Source organism: Triturus cristatus, chromosome 10 (genome assembly GCF_964204655.1).
Source record: "Triturus cristatus chromosome 10, aTriCri1.1, whole genome shotgun sequence".
Taxonomy (NCBI): Eukaryota; Metazoa; Chordata; class Amphibia; order Caudata; family Salamandridae; genus Triturus; species Triturus cristatus.
Window position 1 is genome coordinate 1113539817 of NC_140593.1, and position 26105 is coordinate 1113565921.

General features: G+C 43.9%; 1 protein-coding gene across 2 annotated transcripts in view; it reads right to left on the reverse strand.

Moving 5' to 3' along the window:
* The window catches only part of SSTR5 (somatostatin receptor 5), a 156306-nt gene that overhangs the window by 74397 nt on the left and 55804 nt on the right, over nt 1–26105 (reverse strand). The window contains exon 2 of one of the 2 annotated variants that reach the window (XM_085630225.1): nt 14170–14264. The exons of the other annotated variant lie outside the window; for it this stretch is intronic. The gene's annotated coding sequence lies outside the window, so the exon portion shown is untranslated. The remainder of the gene's footprint in view (nt 1–14169; nt 14265–26105) is intronic. 2 annotated transcript variants of the gene reach the window in all.

Consider the following 26105-nt stretch of genomic DNA (forward strand, 5'->3'; position numbering starts at 1 on the left):
CATTTATAAATAATATATTTTTCGTGCTTATGTCATCTAGAAGGGGCAGAGGTAGCACCAAACATTTTTTACTGTTGAGAGGGGGTGCTGCAGGGAGTGTAGCAGGGAGGGTAGCAGCTCTCCAACATTAAATAAATACAGTAAGTCTCCTGGGTCATTGAATCCATGACCCCAGAAACACTTACCATTTTATTTAAAGCATTTTGAGCTGGGGCTGTATGTTCTTCAGATAGACTGCCAGGACCGTTTGTGGTCGCTTTTATGTTTGTACTTTGTGGGCTGAAATTTTTTTTTAAGACGTTGATGTTTTGTTAAAAAGACTTTATTCAATACATTTTAATCACTATTATTAAACATTACAATTAGTGATCTTATTAAATATACATTTGGTTTTGGTTATTGGTGACTTTTTGACAAAGCCAATAGGTCAGATTGATATGTGCTGATGTGCTGACATTTTGATAAAGCAAATAGGCCCTGCCACTATTTTTTTGGTATTTTGAGTCTTTGACAAAGCAGTTATCTCTGCCTTATTTAATTGACTCTGTGCATGGTGTGGAGTTTGGTGCCTGCGAGGGGATGGGTGCCAGCAGGGGGGTTGAGCGCTCAAAGGCTGTGCTTGGGGGAGGTTGGCTACCAGCAGGGACAATATGTAGGGCCTGTGCATGCCACACAACACATGGCGATATTAAAAAATGTAATTCACAAGACAGCACTTTGAAGCCATTGATACATTTATCTTCCACAAATGCTATATCTCTTCAGCTTCTGATGTTCCTCACAGGCAGTATCTCTTCTCTTTAACATCTAGACAGGTGCCTCTGTATGACTATCCTTTATTAATCTTTACTTCTTCCATTTCACAGAGGGTTAAAGTTAATGTGCAGTTTTAATTCCTAATTATTTATTGTTTTTTCCAATGAATATTATATTATCCTTGTTTACTTTGGTTCATCTATGTAGTGTGTAATTTATAGCTGCCTCTTCTCTCTTTTTCACTTTCCTAGTTTCAGAATTCAATAGCGTCCTGTGTATCTTTGATGAAACTCCCCTTACTGAATAAACTAAAGCTGAACTTGAGTATCCCCAGGAAAGAAGTAAGCCAGTCATTATCAAGCTACAGAAATATTATCCCCACTCCCGGAGCGGTCTTTCTGTGCCCTCAAAATCTCACCACATGGAATTTGATTAAGTTAGGTCCTTGGATGAGAACTATAGGCACAGATCATAGAATTAGCAGCTGACTTTTTCCAAAACAAGAATATTTCTAATTGTTTCCTCCTAATCGTATTCATAGTAATCATCAGTTCATAAAGCGTTTTTGTAAGCATAACTGAATTTTAAATTTGAACCAGACTCTTGTAAGGCTATGAGCTACTATTTTAAATTACTAGCATCATAATTTTACACCAGGACAAAATCAAGAGCATTGTCACTGAATCGCGTGAGTCAGTTGGCATATGTAGGTGCTAAATTCGACCCCATAGCAGGCATTTGGGTTTAAAGGAAAATGAGCCATTGAAGATTAATTGTGGTAGAGAATGAATTTCAACATCTCTAACACCATGTTGTTGTCTCGCAAATAAGACATTGACCTGTCAAGTGTGGAAGATCATTCCACACTTGAGTCATACATATGTCTGATTTTGGTGTGCAACAAGGTAAAATCTAATTTGACCAATATGTAATGATATTCTAAAGAAAATCTTTCTAATCTCCTCAATTAATGGCATGTTCTATGTATTCAAATATAACGTCTCTAATATGGTGATAAAAAGAATTCACATACTTTACTTTGTTCTTAGGTAAATTTCAGCCTTCCAGGAGGTTTAGTATATGCCTTGTAAATTTGGGATATGAAATATAGTGAGGGTTTGACAGGAATGTCTCCATAAAACATTTCACTTTATTATCATTCAAAATCCCAATATACGCAATTCATTCACAAACACGGGAATCTTATGGGTTTGATGATTTGCTCCTGTACATGCCATGAGCAATGTGCATGAAAGCCGTGGTCTGCCCTATGTTGGACAATATTATAATGTGTAAAGGTCTTACACACACATCCTGCATGGACTAAGCTTGGAGGTAGATTTGGAAAAAGGGATGTGGAAGGGGATGGAAAGAATTTACTGGTGATGAGGTGTTTTACATTCTGTTACAACAATGTACAGGAAAACCTGCTACTGGAAACATTTGAGGCATTTGAATATTTAATGACAACTATTTTCCTGAATGGGGAGCAACAGTAACAGCATAGTTTATTGGCAGGTTTATATGTAGACTCAAAGACCTGCTTCGCTCACAAATGTGCATGATCCAAACTAATATGACAGCAGGTAAGGATTGAATAGACTATCCATTCTGCCGTAGAGATAACCTTTAGATCTCAAAATCAGTATCTAGCATGTGATCAATAGATTTCCCTTGGCCCATAAACTTAAGCTACTCCAGCTGAAATAATTTTATCACGTTTTTTTCAATGGGAAAATATCAAGCAAAATGAGGTATTTCTGCAGAAGAAAATCTTAGCAAATCCTAGTTTTAATGGGAGAGTTTTTCCTCAACACTTTTTTAACAAGAAAATCTGTCCTCGAAAGGGATTTTGGGGTTGATTCTTCCACCAAAAATGTTTTTTGATGAAACAGCAGAAACATTTCTAGTTACACAAGTTTGCCACTAAACAAAGTTGAGTCAAGTACACAAATGTCGAATTGTATAAGTGACGTAACTTGCGACATTATAATTTTGCACACCACTATCATAAACAAGCATTGGCAACACCAACAGGTCTCACCTACGCAAGAGCTATTGGCTTTCCCAATATGTTTTAGCTATGTTGTACACCAGTGTGGCTGCTGTTCAGCATGGCTAAAAGTTTGCGGGGTTAAGGAGAGTAGAGTGTCATAAAGTGGAGTAGAGTGGAGAGTCATGGAGTGGCGTAGAGTGGCGTGGAGAGCCATAGAGGGATGTAGAATAGAGTTGAGTCGCATGGCATGGAGTGGAGTGAAGTGGAGTGTCATGGAAGGAGTAGAGTGTCATAGAGTGGAAGGGTGGAGTAGAAAGGAGTAGAGTTGAGTGGCATACAGTGGAGTGTCAGAGCAGAGTAGAGTGTTGAAAAGTGGAGTGGCATAGAGGTATGGAGTGGTGTGGAGCAGATTAGAGTGGCATAGAGGGTGTTGTGTAGAGGGGAGCAGAGGGACATAGAGCAGGATAGATTGTTATAGAGTGGTGTGGCATAGAATGGAGTGTTGTAGGAGAGCGGAATGGCATAGAGTGGAGTAGAGTGTTGTAGAGTCAAGTGGCATTGAGTGGAGTGGCATACAGTATCAGAGTGGGGTGGCATACAATGGAGTGGTGCAGAGTAAAGACGTGGAGAAGAGTAATGTGTCATAGAATAGAATGGAATATTGTGGCATGGAGAGGTGTAGAGGGAGTCGTGCAGAGCATCATAGAGTGAAGTAGGGTCATAGAGGGGCATAAAGTGGAGTGGAGTGATGTAGAGTGGAGTAGAGTGGAGTGGAGATAAAAGGGCATCAAGTACAGTGATGCAGAATAGATTGGTATGGAATGCATTGGCTTTGAGTAAAGTGGTGTAGAGTCCATTAGCATAGAGTGCGGTGATGTAGAATAGAGTAGTGCAGAGTAGATTGCAGGGGCATAGAGTCCAATGGCATAGAGTGGAGTGGCACAGTGTGGTTTAGAGTGCAGTGACGTACAGTAGTTTGTTTCAAAGTAGAGCAAAGTGGCGTAGAGTAGTGTGGTGCAGGGCAGAGTGGAGTGGAGCAGGGTAGAATGTAGAGGTATAGAGTAGAGTGACATGGAGTGCAGTGGCATAGAGTACAGTGGTGTAGAGTGCAATGGCATGGAGAAAAGTGGTGCTGAATAGATTAAAGTAGCATAGAGTGGAGTGATGTAGAGTAGACTGGCGTACAGTACATTGGCTTAGAGTGCAGTTGAGTATCACAGAGTTGAGTAGTACAGTGGCATTACGTTCAGTGGCAGAGAGTGCTGTCTTGCAGTGCAGTGTCAGAGTGAAAAGACATAGAGTGCAATGGCATTGAGTATAGTGTTGCAGAGTACAGTGATGCGGTGGCGAAGAGTACAGTGGCGCAAAGTAGAGTCGGGTAGAGTGCACTGGTATAGAGTAGAGTGGTGCAGAGTAAAGTAGAAAGACATTGACTGAAGTGGCATAGAGTGCAGTATCAAAGTGCAGTGGTGAACAGTAGATTAGAGTGACATAAGGTGATTGGCATAGAGTGTAGTGGTGTAGAGTGCATTGGCACAGAGTGCAGGAGAGTGGCATAGAGTAGAGAGGTGAAGAGTAGAGTGCAGTTGTGCCGCGTAGAGTAGCTTAGAGTTCAGTGGCAGAGAGTGCAGTGTTGCAGAGTAGAGTGTCGTCGAGTGCAATGGTTCAGAGAAGAGTGGCATAGAGTGCATTACTGAAGAGTGCAGTGGCGTAGAGTGGTGCAGAATAAAGTGACATAGAGTGCAATAGTGTCAAGTATAATGATGTAGACAAGAGTGGCATAGATAGTAGGGGTGTAGAGTGTTGCAGAGCAGAGTATAGTGGCCTACAGTGCAGTGGCGTAGTGTGTATTGGTTTTGAGTAAAGTGATGTAGAGCGTATTGGTGTGGAGTGCAGCGGCGTAGAGTTCAGGGGGTATAGTGTATTGGAGTGGTGCAGGATAGATTGCAGTGGAGTAGTGTGGAGTGGCATTGAGTGGAATGACGCAGAGTGTAATTGAGTGGCGTAAAGTAGATTGCATCAGAATAGAGTGAAGTGGCAGAGTGCAGTGGCATAGAGTAGAGTGTTGTAGAGAGCATTGGTGCAGAGTAGATTAGAGTGGCTTAGAGTGAATTGCCATAAAGTGCAGTGGCGAAGAGTGCTGTGGTGCATAGCAGAGTAGTGTGGGGTAGAGTGCATTGGCACAGGCTAGAGTGGTGTAGAGTAGAGAGGCATCGAGTGAAATGCTGTAAAGTGAAGTCATTCAAAGTAGAGTGCAGTGATGCCTGGTGGAGTGGCATAGTGTGCCATGTTGCAGAGTATAGTGCAGTGTGAAGTGGTGTGCAGTGGCAGAGTGTGGAGTGGTGCAGAGTAGAGTGCAGTGTCGTGAAATGGTGCAGAGTAGAGTGGAGTGGGGTAAAGTGGAGTATGCGTGGTGTGGTATCCCACTGCTATTACAGACAACACATCTACAATTAAAATGACAACTACATCTGCACAGACATACAGTTTTACTGATGAAAGTATACAGCACACTAACAAGAATCTGTTGAAATGTAATCATCTAGTGTATTGATTTGTTTTGATATTATTAAAATATTTGTTTCCACTACACTTCAGAATTACCCAAAAAATATACTTCATTTGTGCTTTTCATATTCTGAAACATTTCCACAGCTCATTTACAGACATTTAATTGTTGTTCTGCTAGAAAACATATTGTGCAGCACACCTCGAGTAGCCAGCATGAGTGCCACATAAATCCTCTCACTTTAAAGTCAGAGAAAGAAAAGTAAATACCACCTGCCTGGAAGAAAGAGCCTGACATTTGACCTCTGTCTTTGAATGCCCAGCAAATGTGACAAGATTTAAATAGTTGTTTACATAAATTCAGTACTGGTGGTCTGAAAGGCTTGACCTAAAAACTGTTTTCTTATGGCACTTAATTTAGACAATGGTACTCAGACAGCAAACTAGATTGGCTTTTACTAGTGCACATGTGTGACTAAGGTGGTAGGAGATGAACTTCTGAATTGCAATTCCACTATCACCCAAAATGTCTATCGTCTTCACCATTCCAGGCTGCTTCTCAACTTAGTCCCTCATTACAAGCGGCCCATGAAAATCCAATTTTCCTTCTGTACATTTCAACAGATGAAACATGCTGACACTTGCAGAGGGAAGAATGCCTGGAAAGTAGCACAGCATACTGAATTTGGTGCATTGAGTGCCAAAATTTCATGTTATGCCCCATTTTCCAGAGATGAACTTGGATTAAGTGGCAATTATCTCTGTTAAATTTCAATCAATGGGATATAAGATTTCAACAGATGTGATCCTCATCACATCCGGGGCCAAGCCACTAAAAATGAGGACTTTTGTTGACTCTTCTTCAAGGCTTTGATTAAGGGTGGGCGTAGTTCGCGAAGTAGCACTTCGCGAAGCTACGCAAAGTGAAGTTCGCACTACGCGAGCTACGCGTAGCACTTCGCGAACTGCGAAGTAACATGTTCGCACTGTGCAAGATGTTGTTTTCAATGATTGCACAGTGCGGACAAGCAACCGGCACTGTGCAATCATTGAAAATGGCATCTTGCACAGTGCGAGCTGTAGTTTTCTCCTGCTCGAGTAGATTTTTACTCGAGCTGCAGCTTTCTCAACGCGAACTGGTAGTTTCTCATCGCGAGCGGTCGCGAGCATACGCGACCCCTCGCAATGAGAAACCTGACCTTCTCGCGTTGGGAATCTCGCCGGGAGGTTTATTTTCCATGCTCGCGATCGCGAACAAGGAAAAAGTCTCGCCAGGATGTCATTTTGCTTGCTCGCGGTCGCCAACTTGACGTTGAGGACCGCGAGCAAGCAAAAAATGACCGCAGCACTACGCAACACTACGCTACGCGTGTTCGCACTGTGCTACGTGCAGTTCGCGTAGTGCGAAGTAGCGCGAACTTCGCAAACTACGCGAGCGTAGCGTAGTGCTTCGCCCAGGCCTAGCTTTGATGTCGAACGTGGCCTCTTCAGTGCCCATGACGAGATAGTCTCGTCATGGAGCACGGTTGCGCTGTGCCCATGACGAGACTATCTCGTCATGACCCCGCCCGCTAATGTAACGCCCGGCACAGGGAGAGGAAAGGGCGGGGCACTGAAGGGGTTAAGTATACATGGGAGGGGTCTCATCAGTAGGCACCACCCTTAAGCTGGCTGATTGACAGGTTTGTTCAGTGCCCAAGATTTAGATCATTCTCTTATATTCGCCCCTATCTTAAAGTGCTTTGAAGCAACTAGTACTGTGCAGAGTTTTAAACTAAATGAATATATTTACTAAAGCTTTTAGCATTTGCCCCAGTATTTCAGCAAGTAGACTAGGGAGGCCTGAGGTAAGTTTTGGGTGCTAAGTTGGAAAGCAAAGCAGAATTAAGTAGTCCCACTGAGGCCTGATTTCGAGGTTGGAGGATGGGTTACTCCATCACAACAGATATTCTGTCCGCCAAAATTTAAATCCCATTTTATCCTATGGGATTTATCTTTCGAAGGATGGGATATCCATCACCGTTTAAATCAGGTCCTCTGTCACAAAATTGCTAAATTGGTAAATTGCAATAGGCAGTTGTGGGAATAAAATGTCTGATTTTTAGGACCGTCCATTTTCACCAGATACATTTCAGCAGGTCCAATGCAAAAAAGACTCCGCAAATATGGGGATTCGCTGGTTTTTATCTGATAAGCACCAAAGTCCACACATTCTGTCGCATTTTCCAGCCAAAAAATATATTGTTGTTATTTATTGCCTCCAATAAACAAAAAAAAACCTTTACAAGAACCCTAATGTGCTTGAAAGAGGTCCAGATGCCTCCCCGGTCCATGAAACAAATGCCGACATGAAAACATCACATTGGGAAAGTGAAACAAAATAGAGGCTCCGTTTGGTCTGTTGCATAAATCACCACTGACAAAGAAGTTTGAAGTGCATGTGGTGAAACTAAAAGGGCCAGATGGCCGCTGCCTCTGCTGAGATAGGGACAGGCAATGCCCATGCTCCCTCTGCGCGCGACGGAGGCGCAGACGGATGACTCATCCACGGCTGGTGTCTCGTGCTTCTGAAGCACGCGGCGGCCGCGTGGGCAACAGGAAATCTGCCAACCATTTTAAGAGTTGTGCTTCAATGGAAACAAAAGCCTTTAGAAATGCATCCCGCCTGGCCGTTGCTAAAGGTTCTTCCACCCTTTTTTAGCTGCCAGTGAGGTCTCCTAATGTGCTTAAAAGGAAAGCAACCAGGAACGGGCTGGCCTCTAGGGCAATCTGGCAGTTCTGGAAGGGCTGGGCTGACAGGTCAGTGTATCTGCAGTTTTTTGGCTACTTGTGGGCTTGTTTTATGGTCTGCGAGGCTGGCTTTTACTGTTGATTTCCCTGATATTAACAGAAACATTTACTACAGTTAGCACAAAAGCATGCAGGTCCCAGGGCCTGGGAACCACAACTGGCCCTGGCAAAGAGCTCGGCCTGCACCGGGGACCTGTGACGGGGTGGGGGGAGCAGGAGGTGGTCAGGGGAGGGTGTGCTAGCGGAAAGCTTTGTGTTGCTTTTTTTGTTGCTGGGGGCTGATATTGCAGCTATGCTGTTCAACCGGCCCCCAGTAACAACAAGCATTTGCAATGCAATAGGTCTCGCATTTACGCAAGTTTAAGCTATTGGCATTGTAAATGACAAAGCCTTTTATTTATGTTTTAAAAACCAAAAAATAAATCAAAGGCATTGTCATTTTCAATGCCAATAGCTCCAACTTGCGGACATGCGAGAGGGTGAAAAATATCTTAACTCAGCAGCAGTACCACCCATCGCTGCCTTTGATATAACTTCAAAGAGACTCCTTATAGTTCTTTCACAGTCTCATCATTTCAGAACGGAAATATTTTCAATGTTACTTACAACAAAGCCGTAGTTGTTTCATATTTATCTTATGCAACCAACAACCATTGGCAAAGCCAATAGTCCTGGCTTGTTGTAAGTGTAATGTTACTTGTTGTATTATATATCTGGATGTAATCACAGATATTCCAGTTGGGCAGGGCACTATGCTAAGCACACATTTTTAGTTTATGTGTTTTTAAGCCACGCTCTGAATTACATCAGTCACGTCCATTTGAGAGACCCCTTAGTTTTTTCATTCCACTTAAATCACTGACCAATCCTGTACAAAAATGGATGGGTAGTGCCCTTCATAGCCACATATGACGATGTTGTCGTTTATTTTTACATGTGGGCTGCAACGGGGATTTGCTTGGGATCTTCGTCAAAGCTGTCTGTTTGTGGAGTGATATAGTGTACGCGTATGCCCTTCTTGGCTAACATTCGTATAAGTGAAACTGAGAGGATTACAGAGCGTGCGTCTCTGTAGCGTGGCAGCCGCACAGACAGACAGATGCTCAGCCCCATCACAGCGATACCCAGGCTCCAAGCCAGCCAGACCCCCCAGTGTTCTCGGAGGAGCCTTAGAGCAACTCCTTGCACTCAAGACGCCCGTCGCAACAAGCCACCGCCCCTTCTCCCCTCTCGCGTCGCACTTGGAAAAGGTCATTCAGTCCCCCCTTACTGATTTAACTAGCAGCTCATAAACTGGTGCCTGTTGGCTAACCGTGAACTCGCCCACGAGTTCCTATACCACTCGGAAGTGTCTGTACTTTTATGCGTCCCATAAAACTATGGGTGGAGGCACGGAATTTGTTGAAGATATTCGCCAGCCCCTGGTGTGTTCCCGTTTCTTATCGTTATATCGTGACCCTTGCAGAACTACTGTTGTCTCTTTTCTGGAACACTGAACTCCCTTTCTAGGCTTCCAGCGTCAGTCTGGCTTGACCTCCTCCGTTCTCCATAGGCAGATGAACGATTCACACAATGCACACGTAGTCTGGACCCCCGGCCCTCAGGCGGCTAAAGCTTGTTCCGGAGCATCGTGGAGGTTACTTCCGGAGCAGATGCTGAAGCGGTTTCTTAGGTGATGGGTGGTTTGTGCTTCGAAAAGGTCCAATCTCTGTAGCCAATCACAGTGTTTACTGTGGGAGTTTTCACCTAACAGCCCCTCCCAGGACTTCCCTCCAGCTGTCAATCCGCGTTGAACCAGCTTTCTGAACAAGGACCTTTACTTGTTTGAGTTGGTTTGATTAGAGTGGAGAGTGAGGAGGACGGTCTGTCTGGAGAAGGGAGGTAAGGCCCTACCTAGCTTGGGAGGGCTGGCATGGAGAGGAAATGACAATATTGGAATAGGAGAGCGGTTTTAGTAAAACATAGTTACGGAGTTTCACAGGATTCTGGGTGGAAAAGGGAAGGATATACTGGCATTTTGAGCAACGGCATGCAGGGGAACTGAAGAAATGTATTTTCCGGTGGGACGTGGCAGGTTGCGACTCTTCCGTTCCTTCATACGTTAAAGTGAAGTTTTCAGAGCTTTATGTCTACAATCGATTTCAATGTACGCGCATATTGTACTTCTCATAATTTATTTAAACCTCTTTTGAGCGGATACCATCCTTGTAAATCACCAACCGTAAGGTCACCTGCTTGCTGCGTGATGCTTTCTACTGACATGGCTGAGCTTCATACGTTTGTACTATATAGTTTTTCATCCGCCACGTGAGCATACATGTTAACATTTGAGAAACAAGCGGCAGTGAAAGAGATCGCGAAAGCGATCGCTATTGAAAAACAAATGAGTGATGCGCGCGCGCGCCACAGCGAGACATGTGTTTTCAATTATCGCGCCCATGTCTGGGCACGATAATTGAAAACACATGTGAGCAATGCGCGCAATAAACACCAATAGGCCACGGGCGGAGCAATGCACCCGCCTTTGGCCAATTGCATGCTGTCTTTCATAAAAAAGACGCATGCAAAGGCCAATAGCGTGGGCCAAAAGGAAAAACACACGCACGAGCGTGTGCGATTCCTAGGTCCATTTCCAAACCCCCTACAAAAAGTCTCTCGCTGCGCGAGCACAGTTAAACGCTGCACCTCTAGGCGCGAGACCTAAAAATGGCCCTCCCAGGGGTCTAAAACTGGCCCCCACCCTGGCAGCCCACTGGGGAAACACCCGATGCCTGCTACAGCCCATCCAGCCCTGGCAGGTCCCATACTTTGCAAAACAATTATTCAACGTGTCTTTACAAGTTCAAAACTGCTAAAATTAGTAAATGCAGGCCACTTTTTTAGCTTACTGATTCACTAATGTCGGCCACATTTATTATCGTGCCTGAATCTATTTCTTGCCACAGCCCGACCCTGAGCAAAACTCAGCGGGGTATAAAATGGCCAATTTACATCGGTCCCCCTCCAAGGTAGGGCACCTTGCTATCAAAATGGCATAGGATTCTCAGACACACATAAGAAATGTGTGCAAATTCATAAGATAAATCATATTTACATTTTTTTTAGTGATTTAATTAAATAATTACTCTGAAGTTTTTATGTCCATGCAATGTGATGGTGTCAACTCGGAAAACATGTGACCTAGGTCTGCACAGTATGAGCCATGATTTGCAAAGCTTTATAACTGTGCAAGATTTAATCTCAGAAATGTCATGACCTAAGCGTGACCAATTTCTATGCAGCGTGCACATCTATATTACAAATCCAGCAATGTTTACAAGTGTGCATTATGCAAACTATACATAAAGTACACACTCATTAGTTCCTTGTTGATGGGTAGAATTGGGAATTGCAAAGTTGCGAAACCTAATTCCCTGAAGTTCTGCTTATATTTTATAAAATTATTGGTACCATCTCAAAAAGTGTGGTCCCTGTAGTTTAGAAATATAACTGGGGAGCAGCATCACAGGCCTTTGGTGACAAAGGTAAAATATTCCTGCCTCTGCAATGGCCAACTAAGATGACAAAGGCATTGACATCATTCAGCAAGCCATTGACCCCATTTCCTGATTTGAACCCCCTAGCAGCCGAAACCAACTATGCTCCACCGACAGACCTGCCAACTCACACAGTACAAAAAGGGGCTTCTATCAAAGGGTTGGAGGCGAGGTGAGCTGCATTGCTTAGATGAAATCCTTCAGGGGTTATTCAACCTTCCTAGTAGGGGTGGGCAGAACTCGCGGAATCTGATTCTGTGGAATTCCACGAAATTACATAAAAACTGTGTGAGATTTGCAGAGTTCTGCCAACGGGCATTAATAGGCACACCGCGCTGCTTGCAATGTGATTTAGTGCCGGGAGCACATTCCACAATGAAAAAACAGCGCAAACGGCTCCACGAGGCACACCAGAGGGTGCAACTAATCGAGTTGAGATTTTCAACTTTAGCAGAAGCCTTCTGAGTGTGAACGGCCGCAACCTCCCTCCTTTGAAAAATCTTGCCGGATGTCCTCCTCGCGATAGGAAATCGCACTAGAGAACGATAAATCTTGCCTGCCAACTTACCGCTCTAACACTGCGCGTCAGACAAAAATCTACCATGTGGCGATTGGCAGAATTTCCCCGGAACTCTGTTTTACAAGAGTAACATAGTCACCAAAATTCCACCATTTCCGCTGGCAGAACAGGATATTTTGCATACACTTACTTCATCAGTGGATGCCTCAAAAGCATTTGTTTGTATGTTTTGTCAAAAGAATGAGGGTAGGTTTGCGTGCCCATACAAAACCTGGAAAAAGCCTTGCCCTTAGTTGTCAGTGGTGCCACCCCTTCCTGTGCTCCTCCAGGGTTAGTGAGGCTATGACTAGTTGAAAGATCTGTCCCCTTTCACAATAAACGCAACCTCAAACCTCCCTCTATTTCTCCCACATGGTGAAAAATTGTTGAAGTTTGGCAGCTCCGCCCCTACCCGCCCTTCCCTTGTATGCCATTAGGTACACTGCAAACTTTTACTGATGATACCGAAAGGTCCTTTCATCCTCCATTTTTCTTCTAAAGAATGTCGGGGCATATTAGCAAGGGCCGGCGATAATTATCGCTAAGCACACTTAGCGCGAGGATAATTATCGCCGGCCAACTCTGAATTTTATCATGGAGATAGCGTGCTATCAGCAACGCGTATCTCCAAAGCGATAAAATTCAGAGCGCAAGCTGCCAACTGTGCGATTATCGCTGGTAATGCAGCGATAATTGCACAACTTTTGGCGATAGCTTGCTGATAGGGCTACACATACTTAGGCATGATATCCACCTAGCATAGGATATCATGGCTAAGTCAGTTTCAAAGCAGGCGTAAGGAAAGTAGCGATAACAGAGGTTATCGCTACTTTTCTTGTCGCTATGCTTCTTAGCGTGAGGCTTGATAATAGGAGAAATGTCACTTAGCGACATTTCTCCCGTTATTCTTCTGAGGAACGCCCACATTGCAACTCATTAGAGATGCAAAGTTGGGCGTTAAGGGAAAGGGCGAAGAAGCAAGGATTCACGCGTTAGCGTGTCCTTGCTAATAGGGCGTTAAAATTATCACCGCTTTTCGTCCAAAAACGGACGCTACAGCGGCGATAATTTCAACTCCGGGCCTTGCTGATATGCCCCTTCCTTTTTTAGGACAACGTGGACAAGGAAGTGATCTTGGAGAGGAAGGTTTTTAGTTTTTACTACACCACGCTAAGTCCTGTAACATTAGAACACTTCGGTCTACTATTGATGGGCAGAAATGTTCTAGTTTTCTTTGTGAGCATAGTGAACAATATAGAATAAGTGGAGTGGTCAGGGGCATGCTTTTGAAAATAGTGGTAGGACCCTAAAGTCATAACTTTGAATATATTCTCAAAGCCTTTGACTCTTAGAAGTGTGTGTTGTAGATGATGGCCACACTACACATTACAGGGTTAGAAAACAGGATAAAGCCCATGTTGTGGTGAATGCCCTCGAGCTACCACACAGACTGTAACAAGCATCATGTACACATTTTTCTGAAAGAAAAGTCTATGAGACGGTTGAAAATTATGCAGAAATAGGAGTAAACTGCATGTTTCATCATTTAGAAGTATGGGCCTCTTTTCACCTTCTTTATGAAAATAAAACTCTACCTTAAAGTTGTAAGAGGTATATGATGTGAGGCTTCGCTGCACTTAATTCTTGTGGTATGCGGTGGAAAACTTGCACAGTTCATTGCAAAGTTTTCTTTTCTTCTCCAAAGCAGTTCTTGCAACAAAAAACACGCTGACTTTTTCAGTTGAAAAAAGCCCAGCAAATGGTCTATTTGCAGAATTATTTCAGAAATATATTTTTTGATGAAATAACAAACTGCAAACTGGATTTGTACTGGGTTTTTTTCAGCGAAGCGTTTTGCAAAAATAGATATCTGCAAAGTGAGTGTTTGTGGGCAAAACAGCCTGAAATCTAGTGTCATCACATTGTAAAATTAATTTTACTTTTTTGCAATTGGCCCCATTAGTGCAGCCGAATCGTAGTTCCAAACACCTCTACCTTCCAGAAGCATCTCCCCCATTACTCACAGCATGGCGGACTCCAGCTCACTTGATGCGGATAGTGCATGGATTGTTTCTTGTTCTTATTCAAATGGGTGCTTTGGTAATTCTATGCGGTAGGGCTAAGGAGAATGGAAAGGAGGAAACAGATAATAAAGGAAAGCAATGCATATTGAAGAAACCGATGAAAGAATGAGTAAAATTCATGCGAAAGGGAAAGGCAGAAATACATACGAAAGGGAAGGACGAAAATACATATGAAAGGGAAGGCCAAAAATACATATGAAAGGGAAGAACAAAAATACATATGAAAGGGAAGAACAAAAATACATATGAAAGGGAAGGAAAAAAATGCATACGAAAGGGAAAGTCGAAAACACATATGGAAGGGGATGAAAAAAATACATATGAAATGGAAAGATGTGAATACATATGAAAGGAAAGGACGAAATGCATATGAAATGGTAGGGCTACCATACATATTCATGGGCTGATGGGTGCATGAATGAAAGAGCAAGACAAACACATGAAAGCATGGAAGGAAGAAACGGAAAACATTCTTAAAAAATGGACAAAATACAAATAAAAGACAGGAAAGGAAATAAACATGTGATGAAGGAACGAAAATGCATATAAAAACAGAGATGACAATGCACATGAAAGGAAATAATTATTTTGCTGCTGTGTAGTGAATGTAGACGAGTCTTGCAGGATTGTTTTGAGGCCTGTCTTGAAGTATTTTCATATGTCTGCCTGTACACAGATGCATGCGGTGATTCGGCCAAGCTAGTGGAGAAACATGTAGTTTCCTAATAAGTTACTAAGTTGTTTGAGAGCATTTTAATGGCTACCCCGAACTGTGGGTGATTATGAACCAATCAGCTCCCCGCTGGCGCTCCGCTCCTATTAAGCGCTAGCCATCAATTATGGGAGGGTGTTCCATTCAGAGGGGCTCCAAGTACATCTTGTACAAGGAGAGCTGGCCTTAGCATGTACCGCTGCCAAAGAAACCTACAAACATTGCAGTAGCAACCACACAGTAAGCGATGGTTAGAGCAATCCACGAATTTTGTATACGCTGCAGTGTTGTATCTTCCATGCTAAGCCATTGATTGTGTGATGAGTAGAGACGGGTGCAATGTTCTTTTTGCCTGATGGAAGTACGGCAGAGGAGAGAATTGTACGTTCAGGAAAGGAGGCACTGTGACCTCGAGGCAAGTTTAACTCCAAGGAAGTGCCCACTCCCTCACAGCTGATGAGGTGTGAAAGAAACCCAAATAGGGTTTTGTTATCACACTACTGTCATTTAGGAGAGTTTTGTGTCTCCTTTTTCCACACACTCTTCTGCAATTAAGAAGGAGTAGGCAGGGATGTTTAGAAGCCCTGATGAAAGCCATCTGACCCATTCAAACACAAGAAGATGATGGACGGAGCGCTGAAACTTTTCAGACACTCACCCCCAGTCACAGATCTGAGTTGAGTCCATCATTGTGTTTTAGCTCACTTCGCCAACTCAGTTCAGACCCAGCCATATGTAAATCAGTCTTGACCATGTTCCTCATGGGAATAGTCCAGCCCAAACTGCCAAGTCAGGCCTTCCCTGGATCAGAAACTAGCATCCTGGGATGGTTTCGGGGTACAACTCCTCATCCGCCAGGCTAGCTTGAATCCAGTGGCAAAGTGAGCAAGGGACCCACGTCTGAGCATACCATCCCAACTTAGGGTGAACAAAGCAAACGCAAGGAGATGATGGACGGAGCACTGAAACTTTTCAGACAATCCCCCCAGTCACAGATCTGGGCTAAATCCATTATCGTTCTTTAGCTCACTTTGCCACCCACGTTCAGAGCCAGCCATATGCAAATCAGTCTTGACCCAATTACTCATGGGATTAGTCCAGCCATCAGTGCCAAGCCATGTTCCCTTGTCCGGAAACAAGCATCCTGGGACCGGTTTCGGGGTAACACCCCTCATCAGCCAGGTTAGCTTGAATCCAGTGGCAACGTGTGCAAGGGACCCACATCTGGGCATACCCTGCCAAATTAGGGCGAACAAAGCAAACACAAGGAGATGATGGATGGAGCACTGAAACTTTTCAGACACTCACTCCCTGTCACAAGTCCTGTGCTCTCATTAACACTGGAGTCAAGCTAGCCTGGCTGATGAGGGGTGAAATCCTTAAACTGCTCTTTAGATGCTTGTTTCCAGTCCAGGGAGTACCTGGCCTGGCAGTTCGAGCTGGACTGTTCCCACAAGGAGCAGTGTCAAGACTGACTTGCGTATGGCTGGGTTCAAACTGGAATGACATGGAGAGCACAACAATGATGGATTTAAGCCCAGATATCTGTATTGGGCTGAATGTATGACAATGTTCTGCATTCTGTCCATCAAGTGATTTTTTTGCATCTGACCCATTAAGACAATATTTTATTCAGCTGAAACGTCATCAAAATAGAATGTTGAAACCAGTGTGCATTAATTTCAAATTTTAACCATGATATGGGTACTCAAATAAAAGGAAATATTTAGGGTATACCCATAATCCTTTTTACTTTAATTGGATTCCTGCATTTGTCCAGAACAATCTAATATACGCGCTCCCACTTCTTGGTTGAGCCCATCCATACATTATTAACCTACCCGGATGTCGGAAGACACCAATGATGAAGCATGTCACCATATGGTGGGTGAGGTGTTTTCTCCTTTTGTTCAAATAACTCTGTAAGATACTTGGCAGATTTGGAAGGAGGAGCTTATTGTCCCTGGGCCCTCACAACTTGTTGTGTAGAACAACCAGAAATGAATGCCTGTGCAATTCTCCATTTGCGGGGGGCTGTTCTGTTTAGAAGAAACTACAAGAGGTAATTTCAATGAGTTCCATAGACTGCAACAAGATGGCTGTCCAGGATGTGAGTCAGAGACAGTTCACAGATTTTGTGAGACTGGTGTTTTGTTCGCTTATCAGTGGCTAAATTAAATGGACCTATCATGTAGCCCTACTCTTTTTGGATAAAAGGACAGACAATCTGATTGACCACCCTTATAGCCACTCAAAATAGGTCGCTTTAGCTTCCAGTAACTAATCAGAATTGCTGTGGGTTGTGCACACCTCCTGTGATCTGGTTTTGCTGTCAAAGGAGGCGCAGACAGCCCAAGCCACCCCTCTAACTGACATGAAGCACTGAAGAGGTACCAACTGCACTTGTCAGTTAGTAACTCTAAGTCATGTGTGCGCTTTGAGTATGACAGTAGAGGGCATCAAAGGAGTAGACAGCAGCCCCATGGACTGATGCATGCTCCACCTCATGTCCCTTTCTCAATGTGCCACTTTCTTTTGGCATTACAACCAATGTCTCTGCAATCAACGGGTTGCATCATCAGCAATTCATGAATGCAAATGCAAAGATGGAGGTCTGCTGAAATTGCAGTCCTGCATTCTGTCTCTACAATGGATGGCAAGGATTCATAGCAGCATTCCTGCCTCATGAATATTGCAGAGACAGACTGTCTGTGAATCCCTGTGACAAGCCTATATGGGATGTGCCTGATAGCAATACTTACTTCTCAAACAATACTATCAAAACCCTGAACTTCAAAGAATCATGTCCTTGGTTCATGCTTACCACAGCCCATATGGCACGGCCAAAGGCCTGCAAAACAAAGCAGTTTGTCCTGGGCTCATTTCATCCAAAGCTACATGTATGGCTTCCTACAAGCCACATCCTTGGAGCACAAAGCATCATGCTCTGATCCTATAAAGCCACTAGATTCACACATCAAACCAGCATGTCCTGACTTTATATAGAAACTGTGGACCTAATGCCTGGTTCGCCAGGTCATGTTGCAGCACTGTTTGCACAGCATCTGTGATGTGACCTGGTCTGTTTTTGTGTTGTGTCAGAATTATCAATTTTGTCCAATAGTTATGTGGTCTGTTTTTAGATAAGGACTTGTAGCTTAGAGTTGACAGCTTGTGATTGGCATGAATTTAGGACTTATTGAACACATACATTTTGAAGGTTTCATAGCATTAGACACATTGCTTTTAGTGTCATTAAACACACAGCTTTCGTTCTTCCTCTAACACACATACCAAGCACAACAAATGTTTTGGGACAATAGAAGCAATCTAAGAGAAACAGATCCAAATTCCTCTCTGATGTATTTTCAAAAGATCTATTGACTGTGTCGGGTCCATATGCATTACTCCCCACACAGCTCATAGACCCTCTGGAGATAAAGGTCACTCAAGTCCTTATCAACTGTCCATCCTCTGGGCACTCAGTAAAGTACGAGCAACAGGAAGGCTACCATTTGGGTCACCACTGACTACAGCCCATAAAAGCAGAAGGTCAGGATTCTCAATCAACAGTGAACAAAACTATCACCATCCAGCTTTCAGAATTCGTAGCCAACTTTATTAACTTTCTTGTTCAAGGTCTACAAAGCCATACCTCTATCTGCTGTGACTGTCTGAATTGTTAACTTACACTCTTTGAGTTGGCAGACATGATATTTCCAAGGTCCTGTTATGTTTCAAAACTCCATGTGCCCTCTAGATCGATCGGGAAGGTCGATAATCTAGCATAACCATCTTGGCCGCAGTTACAACTAATCCCATCTGAATCTCATTGCTCAATGAGGACATTCTCCACAAACTCAAGCAATCACTAATCATTATTGACCAACCGCAGAAATGCAGTCAAACTGGGCCCGTTCTCCTCTCTCACCATAATTGTCAATGCTTGGATCCCAAACGACTTCCCGAGCCTCTTTATGTGTTGACATGATCCCGCTAGGAAACAAGCTGGCAGCCAGTAGCATTAGCTATGACCTGACATTGGATGGTTCCCAGACGTACCTCAAATGGGAAAAAGGATCCCAGAAATGATATTGGGTAGCCAACAGTCTGGTGGATGCCCAGGATTGATTTCAATGAGATCAGCACTGCTTCAGTAACTAGAATACGGGAACCCTGCACCTGAGCATCGCTGGTCTTTTATCTTATCCGTTCTCTGAACGAGATTCATTGGAGAGACCCCCTTCCATCACTTCAGAACGTTTTCAAACTTGGGATATGTTTCAATAGAGACCGCCTTACACATCAAGCAAAGGCAACATTCAAGAATGCGTTCTACAAATGTTCCCATCTTTGCTGTTCTTCCTCTCCATGAGCTTCCACATACAAACACTTTTACACTTTTCATAGCCATTTTTGGGATGGGCTATTTCAGCACCTTTTGCAGTAGACTGACAAAAACCGATCTCTCCAAACTTTGCTGAGGCCAGTGTCATATGATTCACGTTAGATTCGGCATTACCTCAAGACTGATCTCCCTAAAATAACTCCAAAATTAGAGTTCCGGGCACTGTGCCTATTACACAAGGCTGGCTGCTCTTTGTCCTAGTTATTTCACTAAGGTCAATGGTAAATGTTTGATAGAGGATTCCAAAATGACATTGCTCCACACTTGGAATGTACATCCAGCTCATTTCAGACTTGACGTTGACCTCCTAAGTTCTAGTGTGGCTTAACTATACTGGTTCGTCTCTGGGTCCAAACACACCCCCATTTCACCCCCTCTGCCCAAGCTACCCTGCATCCAGCGATTGTTTCCAACCTCTTGCAGTAAAACTTAAAGCAGCAGTGGTTCCTGATGCCTTGTGGATGCCAGAGGAAATCGCGAGGTCTTCCATTACCGAGTATTGTACATCGTCCCTGGTGACTCACAAATAATGATTTCACCAGTGAACAGAGTTTGTCACACCCAGAACCAAAAACCACTGCAGGAGACACTCCATCTTGTGCACTCCCTTTCCTATGCAAAGTGGTCTCAAAGTGGCCAATAGAGGTGTGGCGCACTCTTGAAAACCCAAATAAAAAAAGAAGAAATAAATGTCTATGGGGCTAAGACCAGTGGCGGCTCCACCGCTAAGATGGAGGAGCGTCGCCCCACTGCTTTCAGTAGTGGAAATAAAGGAAAACTAAAATGATAATAACTCGTTGTTATTATCAATTTATTTGTACCTGTTGCAGCAGCTTTGCGGGGCTGCTCTGCTCTGAGAGCAGCGGGACGAGTGGTGAGCCCACTGTAAAGTGTGCATGAATGTTTGGCTGGTTGTCTCGGGCCGGCAAATGGTCATGTGCACTTTGCATGATCTCCACCCAGGCTGCATTACAGCCTGGGTGGAGAACATGCCCAGGCTCCCATTCCATGGCTGAGCGCTGAACCGCGGCGCTCAAACTAATCACAACGCTGCATTTCAGTGTTGTGATTGGCTTAGGGGAGCCTGTGTGCTTCCTGCTTGGTTACGGCCAGAGCGGAGGGATAACAACGAGGGACAACGAGGAGAGACACAGTGAGGAGGTAGGTTTTATTTTTATTTTTCTGACCACCTAACCCGCCACCCCCGATCCATGCCAGCCGCCACTTCCTAGGACATGCTAGTTTTGTGTGCAGTATGTCCACACCTTTACCCCTGTAGATCACAATGCAAAATTAGATGAAAGTGGAAGTGTAATCAAAAGCCCTTGTATTTGTGTATCAAAAGGTGGCTCATTAACACCATTACTCAGATGAAAGCATGACACTAATTGAAAGTTAAAAGACGGAGCCAAATATAAATGCAAAATATTATACCATCAGTTTTAAAGATTCCACTGTCTAAAAGTCCCTTTTTCACACTCTACCTTTGTGGGGTTAGGGGGAGGTTTTTGTGCCTAGATCTTGCAAGCACCTTAACCTGGCCATGCCTTGACCCTCACCTGCCAGCACAGGCCTCTGGGTTGGAACAGTAAAGGCAAGACAGCACTAAGTATGAGAAAAGTGTTTCCATTCTCCCATTACACCCAGCTGCGCCCAGGAAAAAGGTAACTTGTTTCACCTACCTAACACTCACCCTCAGCCTCCTCCGCAAACATATTGTTTCCGGCAACGTGACAGCTCACTCCTCTCTCCTTTTTCAGAGGCAAGCTAATAGGTCTGATTTAAGTGGTGGCTCAAATTGGAAACACTGCTACGCAAACAAATGATGGACGGAATGCTGAATAAATCATACATTCACCCCAGTCAAGAGATCTGGGTTACATCCATCGTTCTTTTGCTCTCCATGCCACTCCAGTTTAGACCCGCCATATGCAAATCAGTCTTGACCCTGTGCCTCATGAGAACAGTCCAGCCCGAACGGCCAAGCCAGGACCTCCCTGGACCGGAAACAAGCATCCTGGGACCGGTTTCTGGGCATTACACTTCCTCAGCCAGTATAGCTTGACTCCAGTGGCACAGATTGTGTTTTTTGTGCTGGGCCATACAAGGTCGCTCTGCTTATGAGTAGGTCAGATGCAATGTGTACTTATGGCACTCAGACTCCCTGGGGTTCGGAATTTATCAGGTGTGATAAACCGCACTTACCGTGAAATTTTGGGGAATAGCATGTGGAGTTTGGTGCTTATTGTTCTGTAAATAGCGTCCATTTTTTCCCATTTAAACCCCGGCAGGTTTGGTCTGCTGAAATGTAACACAGGGTTAGGACTTTACCGCACACTATTAACAGGGTGTGGCAAATTACACACAACTCGGAATTCCTACCAATTTATAATCAGAGCCTTTCACATTCGGCTTGTTCACTTGCAGTCTTCGCGTAAATTTACCAGCAGTTATTAGATGGTATTTAGGGTGGAATGCACTATTTTCTCTCTTAGTAAAATTCCCCAGATTCATTTCTTCTTCGCCTGTGCAAAGTTTTTCTGTGCAATGCGAGATCATCTTCTCTGTATTATGAGATCATTTTCACTCCAATCATACGGAGTCATGGTGGAAAGTCTGTGCAGATGTGTCTCTTCAACTTTGCAATTTGCAGAGTTTATCTATGCAAAATGCGAACTATGCACAGAATTTTGATAGACATGTCTACCTTCTTTAAAATAAATTGTTGCAAAAGTCATGATTTTCACACAAATGTGGCAAAGTGTAAAACCCCATAGCCTTTGTAAAGTAGGAAAGATTTCCTTTGAAACTCTCCAGAGCAATAAAACGATGACGAGACCCCTATACCTCCTGTCCTTCTCTATCACTTTTCTCCTGTCCCCACCATAGAACCAAACATTGATAAAGCCAGTAGGTATCACGTTTCTAAATGTCTTGCACTGACAACAATACAGGCAATACAGAAAAGATACAGACACTCTTGCCCACATTACAAGTGCTCAGATACAAAAAAGATGTAACAAGACAGGAACACATGCTCCCACAGATAATACCACAGGCACACATGCACACGCAAACATTGCTAGATGAGCAAGAGCTGTGATAACATGACCACACACTATTAAAACTAGATTTAATATTATATAATATTTCTTACCTTACCCATTGAACCAGTGCTTAATTTGAGCCAGTGCTTTCCAGTGCTCAGCACCAGGACTTAATTGGTTTCCGGTGCTTGGCACTGACACCTATGTCAACACCATACTTAAAACAGTCCACCAGGTGGTGGCACTGCTTTTCTAATTTAGAGATGAGTAGTTTAGGACTACAACATACATTAAAATTGCTAATACCTGCCTCCCCAGCCATTCCATTAGCTTTGGGTACCTGGAATAATCTGAGCTGTCGCATTTACATGCAAGAGAGATGATTAGTAGTTGTTTTGGCAGCGATGACAAGGGCGATGGGTGGTGCAAGCGGCAGTGGCATCCTGGTGAGAGCCCTGGCACTTAATATTTTACAAATTAAGCACTGCATTGAACTCTCAATGAACAACCCTAAGAATATGCAGGCATGGAGCACAAAGGAGCGTTGAGAGGGGAGGCAAAAGGAAGAGCAAAACATTTGACACATGGGCCGGGTTTTTTCTTCGGAGGTTAATAAAATTGAGCAGATCATGCTTTGGGGAGCATCAGTAGAGACCAACATATTAGGTCTGGCCCAAAACTGGTTTCCTTTTACAGCTACACATTGACTCTGTCTGTCTAAGGTGCGAATTACTGAAAATATGACTTCAATCAACAAGTATGTACCGTTTTTGATGCCATCTTTGTCGATTAATTGCCATTTTGATTTCAAGATACAGTGACTTTTACAGTCACCACTTTTCTGAACAGTTCAGCTGGTCTCTTTCTCTCTCACCAAAATGGAAGTGTCTCCCCATTAGCGAACCAGATTGCTAAAAAAATGAGTCCATATTCGCAAATCGAGACAGTTTGAACTTGAAAAGACACGCTTACATGCGCTTTGCAAGGTGTGAGAGATGGCATGCAATTGAGTTTGCAACAAGCAATGTCTGTGGTGATATCAGAGAAAGTAACAGTAAAAACCATAAAACAGGCACACAAACAGCCAAACAACCACCGCAAACACTAACCTGTCAGCCCCACCTTTCTGGCTCTGCCAGATTGTCCAAGAGGCCAGATTGTCCAAGAGGCCAGAACGACCCTGCTCCCCAGTACACAAGGTGCCTTCCATGGCTTTGTTATGAGTACGGATTGTCTTCACGCAGAATTCTTTCACCAAGAGCCACTCCCTTAGATCACCCAACCAATGAAGGCACTGTACCCTTCTACCACGGTAGGGCTTGGGGTCTCTTCCCTAGAAGGGCAGGCGTCCCTAGTTTATATTTTACCCTCCTCTTCCTCGGCCTTGGGTTCAGTCACTGTTTGTTGCTTTTCAACTTAAACAATGAAAAATAACTTTTCCTAATTAACATTTTTTTCTCAGCCCAAGCATAATATGTTACTTATTATATATTTGTCCCTTCCAAAGTCCATGAAGGCAGGATGGGTTCTCGTCGTGATGCTCTGACCCAGCTATCGGTTTTCTTGATTCAGGCAGTTACCAGTGGCTTCAAGGGTAGTGGTGGCTAAGGAATTTATTTGCATTTATCATGCAACTTTTCTTTTAGGTACATTTGATTTGAGAAGTCTTGTATGACTTTGCAACTAGGACTTAAAGGGAGAAAAGACTGATGAAAGGAATAAAGAAAACACAGTCGTATATACATATGAGACAGGCACACAACAGAGCAACAAACCTGTGTGGGTACCAAAATAAGTATCAATAAACACTTGTAGTGACTTAAAAAACATGTCAGTGTCCAGGGGCAAATGGGATGTAAAAGCATAAGGAAACATTTGGAAATGGTGGCCAGCCCCCCATTTAGGACTCAGCAGGGGAGGTGGCACCTTGAGGCATGCACCTGAACACTCTGAGGGTGCTTAGCGCTGTCTTTCAGTAATCAAACTGCTCGTCCCTCACAGCTCCCGATTAGATGGGTGAAATTCTGTGTCAAGGGTAAGGTGCGGGTGCTGCAAATCTCTGGGTGAGGAGATGGGCAAGGAATTTAGGAGCCCATGCCAGGAGCAATTTTCCCCTTTTGCACCTTTTCCTCTCATCCCCAAAAGCCTTCAGCTGGTTAGTGCTGCCAACATCAACTGTGGGCCAGATGTTATGTATTATGTTATGTTATATTGAATTTATATAGCGCACGTACACCGGGTTGGTTTCTTGGCGCTGCTTCGGTAGGTGAAGGATGGGGAGATGAATCAGTTGGTTATTCAAACGCCTGTTTAAAGAGCCATGTTTTTTGAAGTTTGTGGAAGGTCATGAGATCTGTACAAGATTTGATCTCTAGGGGCAGAGAATTCCAGTACCTAGAACCCAGTATGGCGAACATAGAGCCGCCAAAGCGTTTCTGTATAAACTGTATAAACTCTTGCCACCATTAAAAAGTCACCCAAGGTGATGCAAACTGGTACAACGTGTTGATATGGGATTTCCTTTCCAGTGAAAAAGCTTGGCCCAGCTCAAAATAATGCAACATAGCACTTTGCATAACAGTTGTTTGCAGGAAGGTGGATTCCATGGGTAGGGCATGCATTTTCACACGCTACCACCCATGGGTTTGAAGCACAGTCATATCTACTAACCATGGTAGACTGGGCTTTGAACCAAAGAATACACCTCTTTGAGACAGGCACAAAGAAGGAGAAAAGCATCTACACTACAGTCTCTCCAAGTCTACCCCCTACTGGCTGAGCTCACATGAAGTAAATCGCACAAAGTGTATGTCAGGCGAGAAGGAAATGGGATAGCTTGGAATGCAACGGGTTGGCAGTCACAAAAAGTTGGCAGCCTAGTGGCTGAACCAATGTGTAGTAAATCACAAATACCGCCTCAATTATACTCTGCTGAATTGTGGAAAACACAGGAGAAAATATGATGAAAAAATGTGTTCAGGCTTCGTGCTTTTTCCTCATATTCAAGCCATGTCCAACCCAGGGCCGAAAGAGGGTTAAATCTGCCCCAAAAGGGGGATTTATAGAGTACAAGGTGAGGAAAATGTGTGTTAAAATTGTGTTTATATAATACGCCTTATTATCACACTTGTCCTCATCTCCAATTTATATTTGCCTAAGGCACAGCCAAGATAGTGGTGGAAGCAATTAAAAATCACCTGGGTTGAGGTGGGGGCATTAGTGATGGTGGCATTTTTAAAGCAATGGTTCCCTTCTCCAGAGCTGCTGGACAGGCAGTACTAACCTCCTGCATTTCACAGCCTGGCCCCTGTCAGTGTACACGCAGTCTACTATTGCCTTAGAGGATGGTGTAGCGGGCTCCACCAGCCAATAAAGGCCCACTCCAGTGTTAAAGGCCTGAGCCGAAGGTGAGGGCCTTTAACAAGGGAGTAGGCCTTTAATGGTCAGTAAAGTCCGCTATGGAAGGCTCTAGAACATTCTGCCCTTGGAGGACAGAATTTTGTAACTTGTAAAACAAAGACCTCACAGAGCCCGAGGGGGTTGAAATCGCCTTAGGTTCCATGAGGCCCTTGTTCACAGCAACAGGTGTGAAAGGCAAACATTAGAATAATGATGCTCCGGGCTTCTACCAGCCATTAGAAGCCCAGAGCACTCTATTGTCTTCAATGGAGCGCTCAATATTCCCATGTTTTAATATTTATTTAGCCCG